The 21,962-nt window shown below is 43.4% G+C and overlaps 1 protein-coding gene across 1 annotated transcript in view; it reads right to left on the bottom strand.

Moving 5' to 3' along the window:
* Positions 1-20,477: 20,477 nt before the first annotated feature.
* Positions 20,478-21,962, bottom strand: part of zmat3 (zinc finger, matrin-type 3) — a 94,367-nt gene continuing 92,882 nt past the window's right edge. Inside the window, exon 7 of the mRNA XM_072254558.1 lies at positions 20,478-21,737. The gene's annotated coding sequence lies outside the window, so the exon portion shown is untranslated. The remainder of the gene's footprint in view (positions 21,738-21,962) is intronic.

The raw sequence follows: 21,962 nt of genomic DNA, 5'->3' as shown, positions 1-21,962 counted from the left end.
GCAGAGGGGGAAGGATCTGTGATGGAAAAATCTTGTAAACTTCTTAAAAGAAAGGAATTTAGAATCAGTGATTTTGGTACAATCTTGTTTACTCAACTTCAAAACTGCAGATGATGAAACTGGTCCAAAATTAGAAAATGTAGTTTCTGTAGCTTTTGCGGAAACAATACAGAATTAACATGGTCATCAAATTGAAACATCAACTCCATTTCCCCACAAATGCTTCTTGCTTTATTCAAAATAGAAACCTAGAACATAGAAGCATAGAAAACCTACAGCACAATACAAGCCCTTCGGCCCACAAAGCTGTGCCAAACATGTCCTTACCTGAGAAATTACCTAGGGTTACCCATAGCCCTCTATTTTTCTGAGCTCCATGTACCTGTCCAGGAGTCTCTTAAAAGACCCTATCATATCTGCCTCCACCACCGTCGCCAGCAGCCCATTCCGTACACTCACCACTCTCTGTGTAAAAAGCTTACCCCTGACATCTCCTCTGTACCTACTTCCAAGCACATTAAAACTGTGCCCTCTCGTGCTAGCCATTTCAGCCCTGGGAAAAAGCCTCTGACTATCCACACGATCAATGCCTCTCATCATCTTATACACCTCTATAAGGTCATCTCTCATCCTCAGTTGCTCAAGCTATTCTGACAAGGCATGCTCCCCAATCCACATCCTTCCTATAGCGAGGCAACCAGAATTGAGCACAGTACTCCAAGTGGGGTCTGACCAGGGTCCTATATAGCTGCAACTTTACCTCTCAGCTCTAAAACTCAATCCCACGATTGATGAAGGCCAATGCGCCGTATGCTTTGAGTGTGCTATGGACTTGGACCCCAAGATCCTTCTGATCCTCCACACTGCCAAGAGGCTTACCATTATTACTATATTTTGTCATCATATTTGACCTACCAAAATGAACCACTTCACACTTGTCTGGGTTGAACTCCATCTGCCACTCCTCAGCCCAGTTTTGCATCCTATCAATCTCCCGCTGTAACCTCTGACAGCCGTCCACACTATCCACAACACACCCAACCTTTGTGCCACCAGCAAATTTACTAACCCATCCATCCCTCCACTTCTTCATCCAGGTTATTTATAAAAATCACGAAGAGTAGGGGTCCCAGAACAGATCCCTGAGGCATACCACTAGTCATCGACCTCTGTGCAGAATATGACCCATCTACAACCATTTCTTCTTGTCTTCTGTAGCAAGCCAGTTTTGTATCCATAAAGCAATGTCCTCTTGGATCCCGTGTCTCCTTACTTTCTCAATAAGCCTTGCATGAAGTACCTTATCAAATGCTTTGCTGGAATCCATATACGCTACATCTACTGCTCTACCTTCATCAATGTGTTTAGTCACATCCTCAAAAAATTCGATCAGTCTCGTAAGGCACAACTTGTGCCTTTGACAAAGCCATGCTAACTATTCCTAATCATATTATGCCTCTCCAAATGTTCATAATTCCTGCCTCTCAGGATCTTCTCCATCAACTTACCAACTACTGAAATAAGACTCACTGGTCTATAGTTTCCTGGGCTTTCTCTACTCCCTTTCTTGAATAAGGGAACAACATCCACAACCCTCCAATCCTCCGGAGCCTCTCCCGTCCCCATTGATGATGCAAAGATCATCGCCAGAGGCTCAGCAATCTCCTCCCTCACCTCCCTCAGCAGCCTGGGGTACATCTCTTCCAGTCTGGGTGACTTATCCAACTTGATGCTTTCCAAAAGCTCCTGCACATCCTCTTTCTTAATATCTACATGCTCAAGCTGTATTTCCAACATTTTCTGTGACTTTTTTTAGAATGCTGAGCTTCAAATAATAAAGTACTTAACGACTATCCATTCTCAACATTGCTTACCTGAACAACTCACACAAAATGCTGGAGGAACTCAGCAGGTCAGGCAGCATCAATGGAGAGGAATAAACAGTTGTTTCAGGCCGAAACCCTTCATCATAACTGGAATGGAAGGGGGAAGAAGCCAGAATAAATAGGTGGGGATGGGGAAGGGGAATAACTTGGTAAGTGAATAGGTGGCGTCAAGTGAGGGGGCAAAGGTGGGGGGGGGAGGTTAAGTTAGAAGTTGAGAGGTGATAGGTGGATGAGGTAAAATGCTGAAGAAGAATGAATATGGTAGGAGAGGAGAGTGGACCATGGAGAAAGGGGAAGGAGGAGGGGCATGGGTCAGGATGCCAATGGACTCACAGGTGAAGTGACACTTCACCTTGGAGGATTGTTTGTGGCTCTGAATGATGGTGAAAGAGGAGGTATAGGGGCATGTATAACACTTGTCCCACTTGCAGGAGTAAGTTCCAGGAAGGAGATCAGTGGGAAGAAATGAGTGGACAGGGGAGTCAAAGAAGGGAGAAGCGAGATAAGAAGGTGGGGCAGGGGTGAGGAAGGAGAACAAGTTGAGAGCAATCCCTGGGGAGGATGGGGTGGCAGGACTGAAAGATGTTCCTCCAGCATTTTATGTGTGTGTCTCTGGAAGTGCTGTCATCAGAGAGGGTCCAGAGGAGATTCAGAAGAGTGATTGCAGGAAAGAAAGGTTTAATGTATGAGGAGCATTTGATGGTTTAGGGCCTGAATTTGCTGGAGTTAGAAAAATGAGGGGGAATCTCATTGAAACGTAATGAATATTGAAAGGCTTAGATAGAGTAGATGTAGGGAGCATGCTTCCAGTAGTGGGGGAATCTAGGACCAGAGGGCAGAGCCTCAGAATAGAAGGACGTCTCTGGAAGAGAGGTGAGGAGGATTTGTGAATCTGTGGAATTCATTGCAACAGACGGCTGTGGAGGACAAATCATTGGATATATTTGAAGTGGAGGTTGATAGGTTCTTGATTAGTAAGGGTACCAAAGGTTACAGGGAGAAGGCAGGAGAATGGGGTTGGGAGGGATTATGAATCAGCCATGACGGAATGGAGGAGTAGATTTGATGGGCCGAATGGCCAAATTTTTCTCCTATATCTTATGGTCTTATGATCTCTGCGTTAACAGCATATGGAGAATCTTTATATTGTCTATCTGGATTTCTGTGCTATTTTGGAGAAATATAAATCAAACTAAATTATGGGCCAAGCAAAAGGCAAAAAATATCTTATAAGACCATAAGACAAAGAAGCAGAATTAAGCCATTTGGCCAATGGAGTCTGCTCCACCATTCAATCATGGCTGATCCTTTTTTTTTCCTCCTCAATCCCAGTTCCCGGCCTTCTCCCTGTAAACTTTGATGCCATGTCCAATCAAGAACCTATCAATCTCTGCCTTAAATACACCCAATGACCTGGCCTCTGCAGCTGGAAGTGGCAACAAATTTCACAAATTCACCACCCTCTGGCTGAAGAAATTTCTCCACATCTCTGTTTTGAATGGACACCCCTGTTTCCCAAGGCTGTGCCCTATTGTCCTAGACTCTCCCACCATGGGAAACATCCTTTCCACATCTACTCTGTCTAGGCCTTTCAACATTCAAAAGGTTTCAATGAGATCCACCCCTCATCCTTCTAAATTCCAGCGAGTACAGACCCAGAGCCATCAAACACCCTTTCATTCTGGGAATCATCCTCATGAACCTCCTCTGGACCCTCGCCAATGCCAGTAAATCTTTTCTAAGATGAGGGACCCAAAACTGTACACAATACTCAAGGCAAGGCCTCACCAGTGTCTTATAAAGCCTCAGTATCACACCCCGCTCTTGTATTCTAGACCTCTTGAAATGAATGCTACATGCCATTGGCCTTCCTCACCACCAATTCAGCCTGCAAGCTAACCTTTAGGGTGTTCTGCACAAAGACTCCCAATTCCCTTTGCATCTCAGAGTTTTGGATTTTCTCCCCATTTAGAAAATAGTCCACACATTTATTTCTACTACCAAAGTGCATGGCCATGCATTTTCCAACATCATATTTAATTTGCCACTTTCTTGCCCATTCTCCTAATCTGCCTAAGTCCTTCTGCATCCTATCTGTTTCTTCAATACTACCTGCCCCTTCACCAATCTTCATATCATCTGCAAACTTGGCAACAAAATCATCTGTTCCATCATCTAAATCATTTATATACAGCATAAAAAGAAGTGGTCCCAACACCGACCCCTGCGGAACACCACTAGTCACTGGCAGCCAACCAGACAAGGATCCTTTTATTCCCACTTGCTGCCGTCTTCCAGTCAGACAATGCTCTAACCAGGTTAGTAACTTTCCTGTAATACCATGGGCTCTTAACTTGGTAAGCAGCCTCATGTGTGGCACCCTGTCAAAGGCCTTCTGAAAGTACAAATATACAGTATCCACTGCATCCCCTTTATCCATCCTACTTGTAATCTCCTTAAAGAATTCCAACAGGTTTGTCAGGCAAGAATTTCCCTTAAGGAAACCATGCTGACTTTGTTCTATCTTGTCCTAAGTCATCAAGTAATCCATCCCCTCATCCTTAACAATTGACTGTAACACCTTTCCAACTACTAGGGTCAGGCTAACTGGTCTATAATTTCCTTTCTGCTGCCTTCCTCCTTTCTTAAAGAGTGGAGTGACATTTGCAATTTTCCAGTCCTCTGGCACCATGCCAGAGTCCAATGATTTTTGAAAAACCATTTCTATTGCCACCACAATCTTTAACGCTACCTCTTTCAGAACCCTAGGATGCAGTTCATCTGGTCTGGGTGATTTACATACCTTTAGGTGTTTCAGCTTTTTGATCACCTTCTCCCTTGTATTAGTAACTGCACCCATTTCTCTTCCTTCACACACTACAACATCTGGTGCTCTGCTAGTGTCTTCCACCATGAAGACTGATGCAAAATACTCATTCAGTTCATTTGCCATCTCCTTATCCCCTGTTATTATTTCTCCTGCTTCATTTTCTAGCGGTCCTATATCCACTCACATCTCACTTTTATTTTTTACTTGAAAAAGCTTTTACTATCCACTTTGCTATTATTTGCTAGCTTGCTTTCAGATTTCATCTTTTCCCTTCTAATGATACTTTTAGTTGCTCTCTGTAGGTTTTAAAAAACTTCCCAGTCCTCTAACTTCCCACTAATATTTGTTTCATTGTAAAGCTTTTACATTAGCTTTGACTTCCCTTGTCAGCCACGGTTGTACTATTTTGTCATTTGAGTATTACTTTATTTTTGGAATACACATGTCCTTCACCTTCCTCATTTTTCCCAAAAATGCACACCATTGCTATTCTGCTGACAGCCCTGCCAGCAGCTCTTTCCAATTTACTTTGGCCAACTCCTCTCTCATACCACTGTAATTTCCCTTACTCCACTGAAATACTGCTACATCAGACTTTACTTTCTCCCTATCAAATTTCAAGTTGAATTCAATCATACTGTGATCACTGGTTCCTAAGGAACACACATAAAATTTGCTGGTCAATGCAACAGGCCAGGCAGCATCTTTAGGAAGAGGTACAGTCGGCGTTTCGGGCCGCGACCCTTCGTCGGGACTAACTGAAAGAAGAGCTAGTAAGAGATTTGAAAGTGGGAGGGGGAGGGGGAGATCCAAAATGATAGGAGAAGACAGGAGGGGGAGGGATGGAGCCAAGAGCTGGACAGTTGATTGGCAAAAGGGATATGAGACGATCATGGGACAGGAGGACTAGGGAGAAAGAAAAGGGGGGTGGGGGGGAAGCCCAGAGGATGGGCAAGAGGGAGAAAAAGGAGAGAGAAAGAATGTGTGTATATAAATAAATAACGGATGGGGTACGAGGGGGAGGTGCGGCATTAACGGAAGTTAGAGAAGTCAATGTTCATGCCATCAGGTTGGAGGCTACCCAGACGGAATATAAGGTGTTGTTCCTCCAACTTGAGTGTGGCTTCATCTTTACAGTAGAGGAGGCCATGGATAGACATATCAGAATGGGAATGGGAATGGGATGTGGAATTAAAATGGGAGATCCTGTTTTCTCTGGCGGACAGAGCGTAGGTATTCAGCGAAACGATCTCCCAGTCTGCGTCAGGTCTCGCCAATATATAGAAGGCCACATCTGGAGCACCGGACACAGTATATCACCCCAGCCAACTCACAGGTGAAGTGTTGCCTCACCTGGAAGGACTGTCTGGGGCCCTGAATGGTGGTGAGGGAGGAAGTGTAAGGGCATGTGTAGCACTTGTTCCGCTTACAAGGGTAAATGCCAGGAGGGAGATCAGTAGGGAGGGATGGGGGGAGGGGTACGAATGGATGAGGGAGTCGCATAGGGAGCGATCCCTGCGGAAAGCGGGGGGGGGGGGGAGGGAAAGATATGCTTAGTGGTGGGATCCCGTTGGAGGTGGCGGAAGTTACGGAGAATTATATGTTGGACCCAAGGCTGGTGGGGTGGTGGGTGAGGACAAGGGGAACCCTATTCCTAGTGGGGTGGCGGGAGGATGGGGTGAGAGCAGATGTGTGTGAAATGCTGGAGATGTGTTTGAGAGCAGAGTTGATGGTGGAGGAAGAGAAGCTCCTTTCTTTAAAAAAGGAGGACATCTCCCTCATCCTGGAATGAAAAGCCTCATCCTGAGAGCAGGTGCGGCGGAGACGGAGGAATTGCGAGAAGGGAATGGCATTTTTGCAAGAGACAAGGTGAGAAGAGGAATAGTCCAGACAGCTATGAGAGTCAGTAGGGTCTGTTTATCTTAAACTCTCTAATCCAGTGGTCCCCAACCACTGGGCCACGGACCCGTACTGGGCCCAAAAGCATGTGCTACCGGGCCACAAGGAAACGATATGATTTGGCGATATGAAATGATATGAGTCAGCTGCACCTTTCCTTGTTCCCTGTCACGCACTGTTGAACTTGAAATAATCTACCAAATCATACCAAATAACACATAAATCCTAAAATAACACTAACATATAGTAAGAGCAAGAATGATATGATAAATACACAGCCTATATAAAGTAGAAATAATGTATGTACAGTGTAGTTTCACTTAACAGAATCGGGAAGATTAAGCCAAAACCGACTTGTAGAAAAAAAAATCGGCACGTACACACATGCGCACGTCATGTATGCGCACGTCACACATGCGCACACAGGTGCCCGCGCAAGGCTTCATGGTCATGTTAGTCTTTCACGGGGTAAACACAAGTGTCTCGTATTTGACTGCTACTTTTGTCCCTTATTTGGGAGTGAGAAAGTTGGCAACCCTACTTGAAAACCCCTTCCCCCCCACCGTTGGCTGGTCTGCAAGAATATTGTCAATATTAAACCGGTCCACGGTGCAAAAAAGGTTGGGGACCCCCGGTCTAATCACCTCTGGTTCATTACATAACACCCAATCCAGTATAGGCTGATCCCCTTGTCAGCTCAATGACAAACTGCTCTAAAAAGCCATCCTTTAGGCATTCAACAAACTCTCTTGAGATCCATTACCAACTTGATTTTCCCAATCAATCTGCAAGTTAAAATCTCCCATGACTAACTGACACACCTTGCCTTTTTGACACACTTTTTCTATTTCTTGCTGTAATCTGTGGTCTACCTCCCTGCCACTGTATATGACTGCCATCAGGGTCCTTTTTACCTTTGCAGTTCCCTAACTCAACCCACAAGGGTTCAACATCTTCCAATCCTATGTCATATCTTTCTGCTGATTTGATGCCATTCTTTACTAGTAGAGCCAAGCCACCCCCTCTGCCTACCTTCCTATCCCTCCGATACAATGTGTAACCTTGGACATTTGGCTCCAAACTACAATCATCCTTCAGCCACCATTCAATGATGGCCACAACATCATACCTGGCAATCTGTAATAGCGCAACAAGATCAACCACCTTATTTCTTATACTCCGTGCATTGAGGTCCAACACCTTGAGTACCATATTTGCTACCCTTTTTGATTTTGCATCCTAATGTACTGATACTCACCTTGTTGGCTGCAACTATATCCCATCACCTGCCTTCCCTTCCTGACAGTCTGTCTTTACTTTTTTACCATCCATCCTATCCTGAATCCATCCCTTCGGTTCCCATCCCCCCGAAAAATTAGTTTAAACCCTCCCCAGCAGCTCTAACAAACCTGCCCGCAAGGATATTGGTCCCCCTCGGGTTCAGGTGCAAACCATCACTTTTGAATAGGTCATACTTCCCCCAGAAGAGATCCCAATGATCCAAGAACCTGAAGCACTGCCCCCTGCACCAACTTCTCAGCCACACATTTATCTACCAAATCATCTTGTTTCTACCCTCACTGGCTCATGGCACAGACAGCAATCCAGAAATTACTACCCTGGAGGTCCCGCTTCTCAAGCTTTCTACCTAGCTCTCTAAAATCTCTTTTCAGAACCTCTTTGCTTTTCCTTCCTATGTCATTGGTACCAATATGTACCAAGACATCTGACTGCTTTCCCTCCCGCTCAAAAATGTTGTGGACGCGATCTGAGTCTGTTGACAAGCATAGCAGGCTTGAATGTGGAAGATGAAAGAGTGGGCTAATTGAAGCATTTAAAGTGATTAAAAATGTAATAGAATAATTGAGAAATGATTTTCCTTTGGAGAAAGATTCCCATTACATATATAACATATACAGTAAGAGCAACACTACAGTGCTCCACTATAGTACAATGGTTTCTGGTTAATTGAGACACATTGAGTTAAGTACAATTTGGTCCAATTAAGCTGCAGCCCCAATTAGCTGAAGTTTCATGGAAACAGTTAAAAAGGTGTAAAAAAGTAACAAATTACATATTCAAATAAAATACAGAACCAATTGGAAAACTACCAACACTGCTGGTGGTTGTCCATCATATCCAATGATGACAGGAAAGGTGCAGGAGATTTTTTAAAGTGGAAAAGTCATTGCAGTGGGGCAGTAGCATTCTCTCAACCTTGGAAGTCTGGGTCCAGTGGTACAAGTAGACCTCACAATTGAGGTTATCCTTGGTTGCAGTGGACGACCAAGACCTTGTCACGCATGCCCTTCAGTCTCCATGAAGCATTGCAGAACTGCCTTCCTAGTTGTTGGATCTCATCCACTAGTCTGCTGGAGTTGATTTCACATGCTAGGATACACATGTCCCTATCTCACTGGGGTATGAGACCCACCAGCTACCCTCACCTGGTTTAGCCTGCATATCGAATTGGTGTATCAGGGAGAGGCCGCTATTGCATGCAAACAACTACTTGGTGCCACAGGTGCGAGCTGAATATCCAGCGGTGATCAAAGGTAACATTCAAGATGATTGTTGATACCTTCAGATACTTTGTAATCTTTGATGCCCTTATTAATCAAGAAGATATCAACTTCCATTTTATATATACCCAATTAACTGACCTCCACAGCACCCTGTAGCAATAAATTCCACAGATTTGCCACCCTCTGGCTAAAGAAATTCTTCCTCGTCTCTGTTCTAAAGGTACGTCCTTCTATTCTGAGGCTGTGCCCTCTGGTCCTAGACTCCCAAACTATTGGAAACATCCTCTCCACATCCACTCTAGCTTGGCCTTTCAATACTCAATAGGTTTCAATGAGATCCTCCCCTCATTTTTCTAAACTCTAGCAAATACAGGCCCAGAGCCATCAAACACTTCTCATACATTCTTTCATTCCCAGGATCATTCTTGTGAACCTTCCCCAGGGATATGTTCACAGCCCAACCTTGTGCCTTGGCATTATAGTTTGAGACCTAGAAGGGATCTCACTTGATCCAACCATCTCGGTTTCGCACTATATAGAGGATATCCCTTTGCAGTGGCCCTCTAAAGAGATGGTGGGAGAAGCATTAGACAAAATGGTTACCTCCCTGATGGAGATGGGATGTGCTATTAATCTTGACAAGATCCAAGGCCCTGGCCAGAATGTGTTATTTCTCGGAATACAATGACATTCTGGACAATGGGAAATACTGCAAAAGGCCAAATGAAAAATATTGGGAGCAGTGGACCCACCTCTAAAGAGGAGACCCAGTATTTTGTGGGGCTACTCAGGTCTTGGCGACAGCATATCCCCCACCTAATGATGATACTGAGACCATTATATCAAGTTTATGGGAAAAGAGCTTTTTTGCAGTGGGGCCCCAACCGGCAAACCACCTTTGAGACTACCAAACAGGCTGTTGAACAGGCCTTCCCCCTGGTCCGAGACAATATGGGATACCTTTTGAACCACAGGTCTCTGCCACCTCTCCTATTGCTGAATGGAGTCTGTGACAGTTAATGGAAGTGTGTCAGGTACTCTTGGAGTTTTGGACTAAAACCCTTCCTGAAGCTGCAACCAGGTACACCCCTTTTGAGAGACAGCTCTTAGCCTCTTACTAACCCCTTTTAGTCCCTCTAGACAGGTTCAGAGACAGTGGTCTTGAAACCCCACCTACCCATTAAGCAATGGGTGAAACCCAATAATGTGACCCACAAAGAAGGATAAGCTTAGCACTCCTCTATAGTCAAATGGAAGTAGTACACAGCACATCGGCTGGCGATAGGCCCCGATGGAGTGAACCGCCTCCATGAGCAGGTTATGCCTTACCCACTGACGCCCATATTACCCCTGATTAGGTTGTGGCCCTCAACCCCTCACCTATGCTACTGGGCAAATGATATGGACCATAGGACCATAAGGTACAGGAGCAGAATTAGGCCATTTGGCCTATCAAGCCTGCTCCGCCATTTCATCATGACTGATCCAATTTTCCTCTCAGCCCCAGTCTCCTGTCCTGACCGATCAAGAATCTATCAACCTCTGCCTTAAGTCTATATAAAGACTTGGCCTCCACAGCTGCCTGTGGCAAAGAATTCCACAGATTCACCACTCACTGGCTAGAGATATTCCTCCTCATCTCTCTTGTAAAAGAATGCCCTTCTATTCTGAGGCTGTGTCCTCTGGTCTTTGACTTCCCCACCACAGGAAATTTCCTCTCCACATTCACTCTATCAAGGCCTTTCACCATTTGATAGGTTTCAATGAGGTCACGCCTCATTCTTCTGAATTCCAGAGAATACGGACCCAGAGCCATCAAACACTCACCATATGAAAGGCCATTCAATCCTGCAATAACTTTTGTGAACCTCCTTTGACCCCACTCCAGTTTCAGCACATCCTTTCTAAGATAAGGGGCCCAAAACTGCTTACAATACTCCAAAGGAGGCCTCACCAGTGTTTTATAAAGTCTCAACATTACATCACTGCTTTTATATTCTAACCCTGGAGAAGAAATAGCATGTGCAGTTCACCAATGGGTCCAGCCACTGCAAAAGGGGACGTGGTATTAGCTGAGGGGAAGAGATGAATTCAGCCAGCTGGCAGAATATGTGGCTGTAACCAGCTCTTGAGTAGTGGCGAATGGGATGCCCCAATGGCATCTGCAAAATTGCGAGATTGTGCCTCTTGAGAAAATACATGGGATGAAGCCTAGCGGCTGTTGATTATTGTCTACCATGTAGATGTTCACACTTCTCATTACACAGAGAACTCCTCCGTTGATAGAGCTGCTCAGATAATGACAGCCACGGTGACCCCAGGGGAGGAAGATCGGAGCTGTCTGGCCGTGTGAGTACATTAGAAGAGTGGGCATCTAGGGGTGCAAGGAGCACGGAAATGGCAGAGCCCTGAGGGGTGGCATTGATGATGAGGTCAAGACGGTAGCAACAAATGGCCTAAATTGCCAGTATGTGAAGCCAAGGGAATGGCCGACGAGTCCGGAGAGGTACGGTAGTGGGGGGGGGGATGGGGGTGCGACCCCCACCCTCTTCCAAAAGTAGAACTGGAAGAGGAGTCAGTGAAGGTATGGGTGCAACACCCAGTTGGACCACCGGAGAAGGGGAGATTGTGGCGTTGGGGTGGGCAAAACAAGGTGAGTGGCATTTCCAGGAGAACAGGGTACGGATGGTTTGTCTGAATGCCCAAATATTAATGAAAGGGGAGTGATGGTGTACATTGCAGAAATGGCCTCAACATTGCTGCTGCTCCTCGCCTCAACTGCAACAGTAATCTCAACTAATACCTTTCTCAGAATGTCGTACAAGTATGCTTATCGTTTGATTTGGGAGTGCTCCCAAATTCCAAAGCACTCAGGCATAGGAGCACTGGTCCCCATCACTCCAAATGACACCGAGTACTGAGCATGGAATGAATCTGTCATGGACTTGACAGCTATCGCTGTTGACGGGATTGTAAAAGAAGGTCCATTTAAGGCAGGGGTCCATGGACCCCTTGCTTAATGAGATTGGTCCATTGCATAAAAAAGGCTGAGAATCCTTGGTTTAAGGGATGGTATGCACCAGCGTATGATTAGAGTAAGACCAAAGTACCAATACTGAATGTAATACTGCGAACTGGGAGTAACTGCCTTTGTCATTATGGTGGGCAAGTTCCAATGGGGAATAGCTTGTGTACTTCTATGCACTTTAATGACACAGAGCAGTGCAGTACTGAGTGGTATATACTGGGTGTGCGGCTCCCGGACCTCCCCTTGGCTCTTCACAAGCTGTCTAGCTGCTGCTACCTGGGCCATGTTGTGCCATATGTGTGGCCCATTGATGGTCTGGCTGATCACCCAATGCATCAGACCGATTGGTTCTGAACAATAGCTTCCCTGCCCCCCCCAACCCATATGGTACTGCCGGGTTATCAAGCGAGGTCACCCTAATGGCCTAACCCATAGAGACTGCACAGGCTCTGGAGAAAATGCGGCAAGCACTAATGTGGCTTTCAGCTGAGCTAGCCATCATGAGTACAGTGACCCTACAGAATAGAATGGCACTGGATTATACTCTAGCAAAGGAAGGAGACACTTACGCCATAATAGGCAGGAGTGTTGTATGTACATCCCTGATGAGTCAGAGGCTATAACAGATTTTGCTGACCTTTTCCAACGGTCAATAGATAAGATACATAATGTAGTATATCAGTTCCATAACTATTATACTGTATCCTGGGAGGCAGCTGGTGGCCTTTTGGAGTGCCAGGACGCTGGTGGGCTACCTTAGTTGACTGGACTGTTACTATGGTCATTTTGCTTTTATGCTTAATAGTTTTGCGATTTGTTTGTAATATTATGGGGTGTCCGTGGGGTTGTATTAAAGCAGGGGTTCCCAACCTGGGATCTACAGACTCCTCAGTTAATGATAGAGGTCCATGGTATAAAGAAGTTTGGGAACACCTTTATTAAAGCCTGCATTCTGGATGTAATGGGGTTGCAATATTTGAGGGGTGGAATATATTGTAAAGGTTTCATCTTTGTGCTGGTTGAATGTCTTCACTGCCACTGCGGGCGAGAACATAACAGAACTACGTTTGTAGTTGTAGAAGCTTTGATGACAATTGTGGGAATACAATACAGCAGCTGTGAGAATGCAATACACTGTAGAAACACACTGACTAGTCAGGAAATTGTCTACCAACACTAGAAGTACAACCGTGAGAACATGAAAGTCAGGTGAACGCATGGGTGAGACTCATGAAGTGTGATCACAAGTAATGATTGGTTCTGGTCCGGTAGTTTGAGCTGGTGTTAATGTATCGGTCCACTTACTGCAGCATTTCATATCAGTGTTGTGGGTATAAAAGCAGAGTGGTCGTGGGGCTTGAGTAGGTTTTCCGGGGCTTCACCGATGGGCTGGTTGCAAGCAGCACTGCAGATTGAGTGGGAAACGTGCTGCAGCGAGAGAGCACTGCACACATCTCGATAAATGTTCTAATGTTTGTTATTCTATCCTAATAAATGAAGTGTTGTAGTTCTAAGCAGATCATTTGTACTTGTGTCTTTCTGCCATACCAAGCCTCTTCCGTGAAGCTTTTGGTGTAATTAAACATCTCCCTACTATTGACAGCTTCTACAGGAAACAGTGCCTAGAAGTAGACACAAGATTCCTTAGCTGCTGGAGATCTTGAGCAAACACACAAATGCTGGAGGAACTCAGCAGGTCAGGTAGCATCTATGGAGGGAAATGAACTACAGTGCTGATAAAGGGTCTCAACCCAAAACATCAACTGTTTATTTCCCTCTAGAGATGCTGTCCGACCTGCTGAGTTCCTTGCTTTTGCACAGTCTTTTTTTTCCCACTGTGTGCTATAATTTTATGTGTAATTTATTGTCTATATGTTGTCTGTACCTACGTGTCTGTTACGTTGCTACAAGTTTTTCATTGTACTATATCTCACCGCACAATAAACTTGACTTAACTTGAAGCTTAAAACTGTCCATGTTTTTTAATTATAAGGTGGAAAGTTTTAGGATGCAAGAAGATACAGATTGGTCGAATGAGCAGAAAAGATTGGTATTAATCCTGGGGTGCCACGGTAACTTAGTGTTTAGCACGACACAATTACAGCTTGGGGTGTCAGAGTTCAAAGTTCAATTCCAACGCAGTTGGAAGTTTTAAGAAGTTTATACATTGTTCCTGTGAGTGCTTGGATTGCCTCTGGCTACGCCCGTTTCCTCATACATTCCAAACCTACTGATTGGTAAGTTAATTGGCCATTGTGAATTGTCTTGTGATTAGGCTAGGGTAAAATAGGTGGGTTGCTGGGTGCTGTGGCTCATTGGGCCAGAAGAGCCTCTTCTGCACTGTATCTCTAAATAAAATAAAAAAAGTACAGGTGTCCCCCGCTTTTCGAATGTTTTTCTTTATTAGTCAATACATAAACTAAAATCAAGTTTTCAGGTTCAAGTTTATTGTCATTTCAACTGTACACATATATACTGCTAAACAAAACAATGTTCCTCTGGACCAAGGTGCACAACACAGTACATACAAACTCACACACAACAAAAAAGTAACATTACCACAAATAAATCAACAAATAATAAGGTGCATCATGTTGGGGGATTTTAACCATGCCAGTCTGAAAAAAATCACTAAAAATTACCATCAACAGACCACTTGCAATACCAGAGGAAACAACAAACTGGACCATTGTTACACCACCATCAAGAATACCTACCGTGCTATTCCGCACCCTCACCTCGGGAAGACTGGTCACCTGGCTGTACTTCTACTGCCTGAGTATAGGCAGAGACTGAAGACTGCAGCACCAGTAGTGAGGACCAAGAAGGTTTGGACAAGGGAAGCATAGGAGCGCCTACAGGACTGCTTTGAATCGGTGAACTGGACTGTATTCAGAGATTCATCTTTGAACCTGGATGAGTATGCTGGAGTTGTTACCGACTTCATTAAAACCTGTGTGGATGAGTGTGTGCCTACAAAGACTTACTGTACATTCCCAAACCAAAAGTCGTGGATGAACCAGGAGGTACGTCATCTGCTGAAGGCTAGGTCTGTGGCATTCAAGCCTGCCGATCCAGGTCTGTACCAGAAAACCAGGTATGATTTGCAGAGGGCTATTTCAAGGGCGAAGAGACAATTTCAAACGAGTTTGGAGGCAACATCAGATGTATGACAATTCTGGCCGGGATTGCAAGACATGATTTCCTACAAAGCGAAACCCAATAGCATGAATGGTAGTGATGCTTCACTATCAGATGAACTCAACGCCTTCTATGCCCGCTTTGAAAGGGAGAATATAACTACAGTTCTCTGTCTCAGAGGCCGATGTTAGGATGTCTTTGAAGCGGGTGAACACTTGCAAGGCGGAAGGTTCCGATGGACTGCCTGGTAAGGTTCTTAAAGACTTGTGCTAACCAACTGGCGGAAGTGTTCAAGGACATTTTCAACCTCTCATTGCTACAGGTGGAAATTCCCTCTTGCTTCAAAAGGCAACAAATATAACAGTGCCTAAAAAGAATAATGTGAACTGCTTTAACGACTATTGCCTGGTAGCACTCACATCTACAGTGATGAAATGCTTTGAGAGGTTGGTCATGACTAGACTGAACTCCTGCCTCAGCAAGGACTTGGACACATTGCAGTAGGTCAATAGCAGTTGCAATCTCAAATGCTCTTCACTCGGCCTTTGACCGCCTGGACAATACGAACATCTATGTCAGGTTGCTATTCATCAACTCTAGCTCAACATTTAACACCACCCTGATTGAGAAGTTACAGAACCAAGGCCTCTGTATCTCCCTCTGCAATTGGATCCTCAACTTCCTAATCAGTGGACCACAATCTGTGCGGATTGGTGATAATATCTCCTCCTTGCTGACAATCAACACTGGTACACCTCAGGGATGTGTGCTTAGCCTACTCTACTCTCTTTATACAAATGACTGTGTGGCTAAGCATACCTCAAATACCATCTATAAATTTGCTGATGGTACAACCATTGTTGGTAGAATCTCAGACAGAGACGAGAGGGCATACAGGAGTGAGATATGCCAACTAGTGGAGTGGTGTGGCAGCAACAACCTGGCATTCAACGTCAGTAAGACAAAAGAGCTTATTGTGGACTTCAGGAAGGGCAAGACGAAGGAACACATTCCAATCCTCTCAGAAGGATCAGAAGTGGAGAGAGTGAGCAGTTTCAAATTCCTGGATGTCAAGATCTCTGAGGATCTAACCTGGTACCAACATATCGATGCAGTTATAAAGAAGGCAAGACAGTGACTATACCTCATTAGGATTTTGAAGAGATTTGGCATGTCAACAAATGCACTCAAAGACTTCTATAGATGTACTGTGGACAACATTCTGACAGGTTGCAGCACTGTCTGGTATGTGGGGACTACTACTTAGGTCCAAAAGAAGCTGCAGAGGGGTGTAAATTTAGATGGCTCCATCTTGGGTACTAGTCTACAAAGTACCCAGGACATCTTTAAGGAGCGGTGTCTTAGAAAAGCACCGTCCATTATTAAGGACCTCCAACATCCAGGGCATGTCCTTTTCTCACTCTTACCATCAAGTAGGAGGTACAGAAGCCTGAAGGCACACACGCAGTGATTCAGGAACAGCTTCTTCCCCTCTGCCATCTGATCCGTCCTGGGTCCAACATATTGAAGCAATTACAAAGGCAGCATGACAGCAGCATATTTCATTAGGAGTTTGAGGAGAGTTAGTATGTCACCAAGTTTCTACAGATGTACAGTGGAGAGCTTTCTAACTGGTTGCATCACCATCTGGTATGGAAGGGCCACTGCACAGGATCAGAAAAAGCTGCAGAAAGCTGCGAACTCAGTCAACTCCAACATGGGCACTAGCCTCTCCATCATCACAAGATCACAAGACAAAGGAACAGAAAGAGGCCATTTGGCCCATCCAGTCTGCTCCGCAGCTCCCCCACAAGCTAAACTATTCACCCATCTAGTTCCAATTTCCGGATTTTTCCCCATATCCCTTGATACCCTGACTAATTAGATACCTGTCAATCTCCTCCTTAAACACCCTCAATGATCGGGCCTCCACAGCTGTATGTGGCAACGAATTCCACAAGTCCACGACCCTCTGGCTAAAATAATTTCTCCTCATCTCTGTTTTAACTGGGTACCCTCTAATTCTAAGACTATGGCCTCTTGTCCTGGACTCACCCACCAAGGGAAACAAGCTTTCCACATCTACTCCATCCAACCCTTTCAACATTCGAAACGTTTCTATGAGATCCCCTCTCATTCTTCTGTACTCTAATGAATACAATCCAAGAACCGACAAATGCTCCTCATATGTTAGCCCCTGCATTCCAGGAATCATCCTTGTAAATCTTCTCTGAACTCTCACCAACATCAGTATATCCTTTCTAAGATAGGGGGCCCAAAACTGCACACAGTATTCCAAATGAGGTCTCACTAATGCCCCATAGAGCCTCATCAACACGTCCTTACTCTTATGCACTATTCCTCTTGAAATGAATGCCAACATAGCATTTGCTTTCCTTACCGCCGATCCAACTTGGTGGTTAACCTTTAGGGTATCCTGCACGAGGACCCCCAAGTCCCTTTGCACTTCCGATTTTTGAATTTTCTCCCCATCTAAATAATAATCTGCCCGATTATTTCTTCTTCCGAAATGTACAACCGCACATTTGTCAACGTTGTATCTCATCTGCCATTTCTTTGCCCGCTCTCCTAAACTAAGTCTCTCTGCAACCTTTCCATTTCTTCAACATTTGCTGCTCCTCCACCTATCTTTGTGTCATCCGCAAACTTAGCCACAAAACCATTTAATCCATAATCCAAATCATCGATATACATCGTAAAAAGAAGCAGCCCCAACACCGACCCCTGCGGAACACCACTAGTAACTGGCAACCAATCAGAATAGGATCCCTTTATTCCCACCCTTTGCTTTCTGCCTATCAGCCAATGCTCCACCCATTTCAATATCTTTCCTATAATTCCATGGGCTCTGATCTTACTGAGCAGCCTCATATGCGGCACCTTATTGAAGGCCTTTTGAAAATTCAAATACACAACACCCACAGCCTCTCCCTTGTCAATCTTATTCGAGATTACCTCAAAAAATTCCAATAGGTTGGTGAGGCAGGATCTTCCCTTCATGAAACCATGTTGGCTTTGGCCTATCTTGTCATGCACCTCGAGGCATTTCATAACCTCGTCCTTGAGGATTGACTCCAATATCTTTCCAACTACCGATGTCAGATTAATAGGTCTGTAATTTTCTTTTTGCTGCCTCCTTCCTTTCTTAAATAGCGGAACTACATTTGTGACCTTCCAGTCCTCCAGAACCATGCCAGAGTCTATTGATTCCTGGAAGTTCATTTCCAATGCTTCCACAATCTCCAAAGCCACCTCCTTCGGAACCCTTGGGTGCACCTCATCCAGACATCATCAAAAGGCAATGCCTCAAAAAGGCAGTATCCACCATTAAGGACTCCTATCAGCCAGGACATGACTTCTTTTCATTGCTCCCATCAAGGTGGTGGTACAGGAGCCTGAAGATACAGACTCAAAATTTTAGGAACAACTTCTGCCCCTCTACCATCAGATTTCTGAATTGTCAATCAACCCATATACACTACCTCACTGGTTTTTTCTTTCTTTGCTCTCCTTTTGCATGACTTGTTTTATTTTTTATTTATATATTCTTAGTGTAATTTGTAGTTTATTTATTATGTATTACACTGTACTGCTGTCACAAAGCAACGAATTTCGTGACTTATGCCAGTGTATAGATGTTCTATATATGTAGCATTCTGACAGGCTGCATCATGGTCTGGTATAGGAGGGGGTGGGGGGAGGCTACTGCATAGGACCGGTAGAGGGTTGTAAATCTCGTCATCTCCATCTTGGGTACTAGCCTACAAAGTACCCAGGACAAATTCAAGGAACAGTGTCTCAGAAAGGCAGCATCCATTATTAAGGACCTCCAGCACCCAGGACATGCACTTTTCTCACTCTTACCATCAGGTAGGAGGTACAGAGGCCTAAACGTTGAGGAACAGTTTCTTCACATCTGCCATCCGATTCCTAAATGGACATTGAACCTGTGAACACTACCTCACTTTTTTTAATATATATATTTTTTTGCACAATTTTTAATCTATTCAATATACATATACTGTAATTGATTTACTTATGTATTTTTTTCTTCTTCTATATTATGTATTGCGTTAACAAATTTCACGACATGTGCTGGTGATAATAAACCCTATTCTGATTTTACAACTCAAGTTAAAAAGTAAATAGTTTTACACTACTGCCGCCGCATATGTGATGAGACCTGGGTGGTGGCAGGGAGTTCATTAGTCTCATGGCCTGGGGGTGGAAGCTATTTCCCATCCCAGCAGTCCTCGTCTGAATGCTACAGTACCTCCTGCTTGATGGTAGGGATCCTTGACAATGGCAAGGCCCCTGTGTACTCAGTGCTCCTGATAAATATCTCAGATTGGTGAAACAAAGACCCACCTGATCCTCTCAGCGATCCTTGCAAGCATTTGTAGGGTCTTGCAGTCATAAAACTTTCAATTCCTGTACCAGACGGTGATGCAACTGGTCAGGATACTCTCAATGATGCTCCTGTAAAAATTGGTTAGAATGGCTGTACTTTCTCGACTAAAGAAGTGTTGTTAAGAGACCAGATGAGATTGTAACGTGAACTCCCAGCAATTTGGTGCTCCTAACTCTCTACGTATGAGCCATGTATGTGTAGTGAGGATTGGTCAGCTACAATTTCTAAAGACCATAATCATTGCTTTAGCCTTGTCCACATTGAGACTCAAATTGTACCCGCACCATTTGCTGGCACTCAGCACATTGAAGCTACAGAAATGGAAGGGAGGCTTTGTTAGAATTGTATGTTTACAAGACCAGTTGCCCCAGAACATGAATAGAGTGTGGAGTCAAGGTCTCATTAGGCTAAAAAGAATGCAGAAAAGATTTACTAGGTTGATGCCAGGATTGAAAAACTGCAGCTATAAGAAAATTAGAGAAGCTAAATGGATTTTACTGGACCAGAGGAGACTGAGGACAGACTTAATATGTAAACCTTTAAGGAATATTGGGATGGATATTTTATGGATTTACTTGCTAGAAGGCAAGAAAGCACACTACAATATTTTGAGGAAGGAAAAGACAATGAATCACTTTTGCTTTTTGTTATTATCAAACAGAACCACAAATAGAGCAGTGAACAAAAAAATTAGAATTATTTTATTCCACAAATTTACAGAAAGAACATGCATACAGTTGTGCAAAATAAAAGACAAAGGTACTTTCAAGTTATGCATTCTTGCAAACAAATGATCCTCAGATTAATCCATTATAATTGATCATATTTATACTCTGAAATTAAAAAGTTATATTTTATTCATTTCATCATGTCAGCAAAATACTAGTACTGTTAAATTTATGCACATTATATGTGAAAGTTTATAACTATTCCTCTTAAATTGTGAGATGAAATATTAAAAATAGGGGCCTGAAGTGAATCTACATTTGCAATGGAAATGTCATCCAACAGATTGTACCACTGGCTAAAATTATGATACCAAGCAAGTACAATCATGCAGCAGTCATGGTCTGAGCCATAAATTTATAAATGCACTTGTTTAATATCAACATCTATCATGTAAACCTGAAAGGCTCAATCTGAATAGCTTTATATCATAGATGCAAATAGATGGTCATCTTTCACATCAAATTCAGCACAGAGAAAAATATAACAATGAGAATAATGATAGAAAAATTCAGTACAATTTTACATCCATAAAATATTATAAAAAATAAACTATAGTTTGATAAAGAATATTCATCAAATGCTAGCCTTTAATAGAAAGATCCCTCGACTGTTCTTAAAGGTAGTCAGGTCAGCCAAGTGAAAAGAGATGTGAGTTTACAGACATATAACTACTATGGAAACCGTGAAAGTAATCCTTTTCCACCACTTAAATGGAACATATATATTATACTATGTGCAAATGTACTCAACTCAATGCCTTTCCAGTTGTATAAATTTTTACTATCTTCTATAAAGCAATATACATATTTGTCATTAATAAAAGCTCCAACAAACAAACCCAGGACAAGACACTTATCTAATATCTTGAAAAGGTTTTATCCATCAAATTCAAAAGCTCATTTTGATCAATTTGCAAAACACAACATTTAACATTTCCACAATTTTGAGCTTTTTAAATTATTCTTCCATGGTTATGTTTTTAAGATTCTGGAAATGTGAGACAACTTTAAAAGGAGAATATCACCATTTAGGAATGTTATTTCGAGTCACAGGAGTAACAACAGCACCAACGTCCATTCATTTTTTCTGTGGTTGACTACTTACACAGTTCATGCTGTCAATGCCAATGGAACTCAATTGTGAGGAAGTTCACTTTGAAATATTCTGTAGGTATGTATGCACAGCACTTCATACAGAAATACAGAAAAGCTTCAACATTTGCTGATTCATTACATCATCAAGCGCATTAACTCCTCCAGGTCACTATCTGAAATAAAGATAGCTTAATAAACTTAAATGGACATTATCCTGTTATGCTATTTTTCAATCTTAGGATTATTCTCCAGAGAGCCTGGTGGTGACATTTTCTTTGTAAAGACAGTCAACAATAAAAGGAATGATCAAAGTTGATATTTTAATAAATGTTCATCATCTTCTGGACTGACTTCAGAAGATAACTACATGTTATAAAACAAAAATAAATACATTAAAA

The sequence above is a fragment of the Mobula birostris genome, chromosome 4 (assembly GCF_030028105.1).
Source record: "Mobula birostris isolate sMobBir1 chromosome 4, sMobBir1.hap1, whole genome shotgun sequence".
NCBI lineage: Eukaryota > Metazoa > Chordata > Chondrichthyes > Myliobatiformes > Myliobatidae > Mobula > Mobula birostris.
The sequence above is the reverse complement of the archived record's forward strand: the minus strand, read 5'-3'. Positions and strand labels throughout refer to the sequence as shown.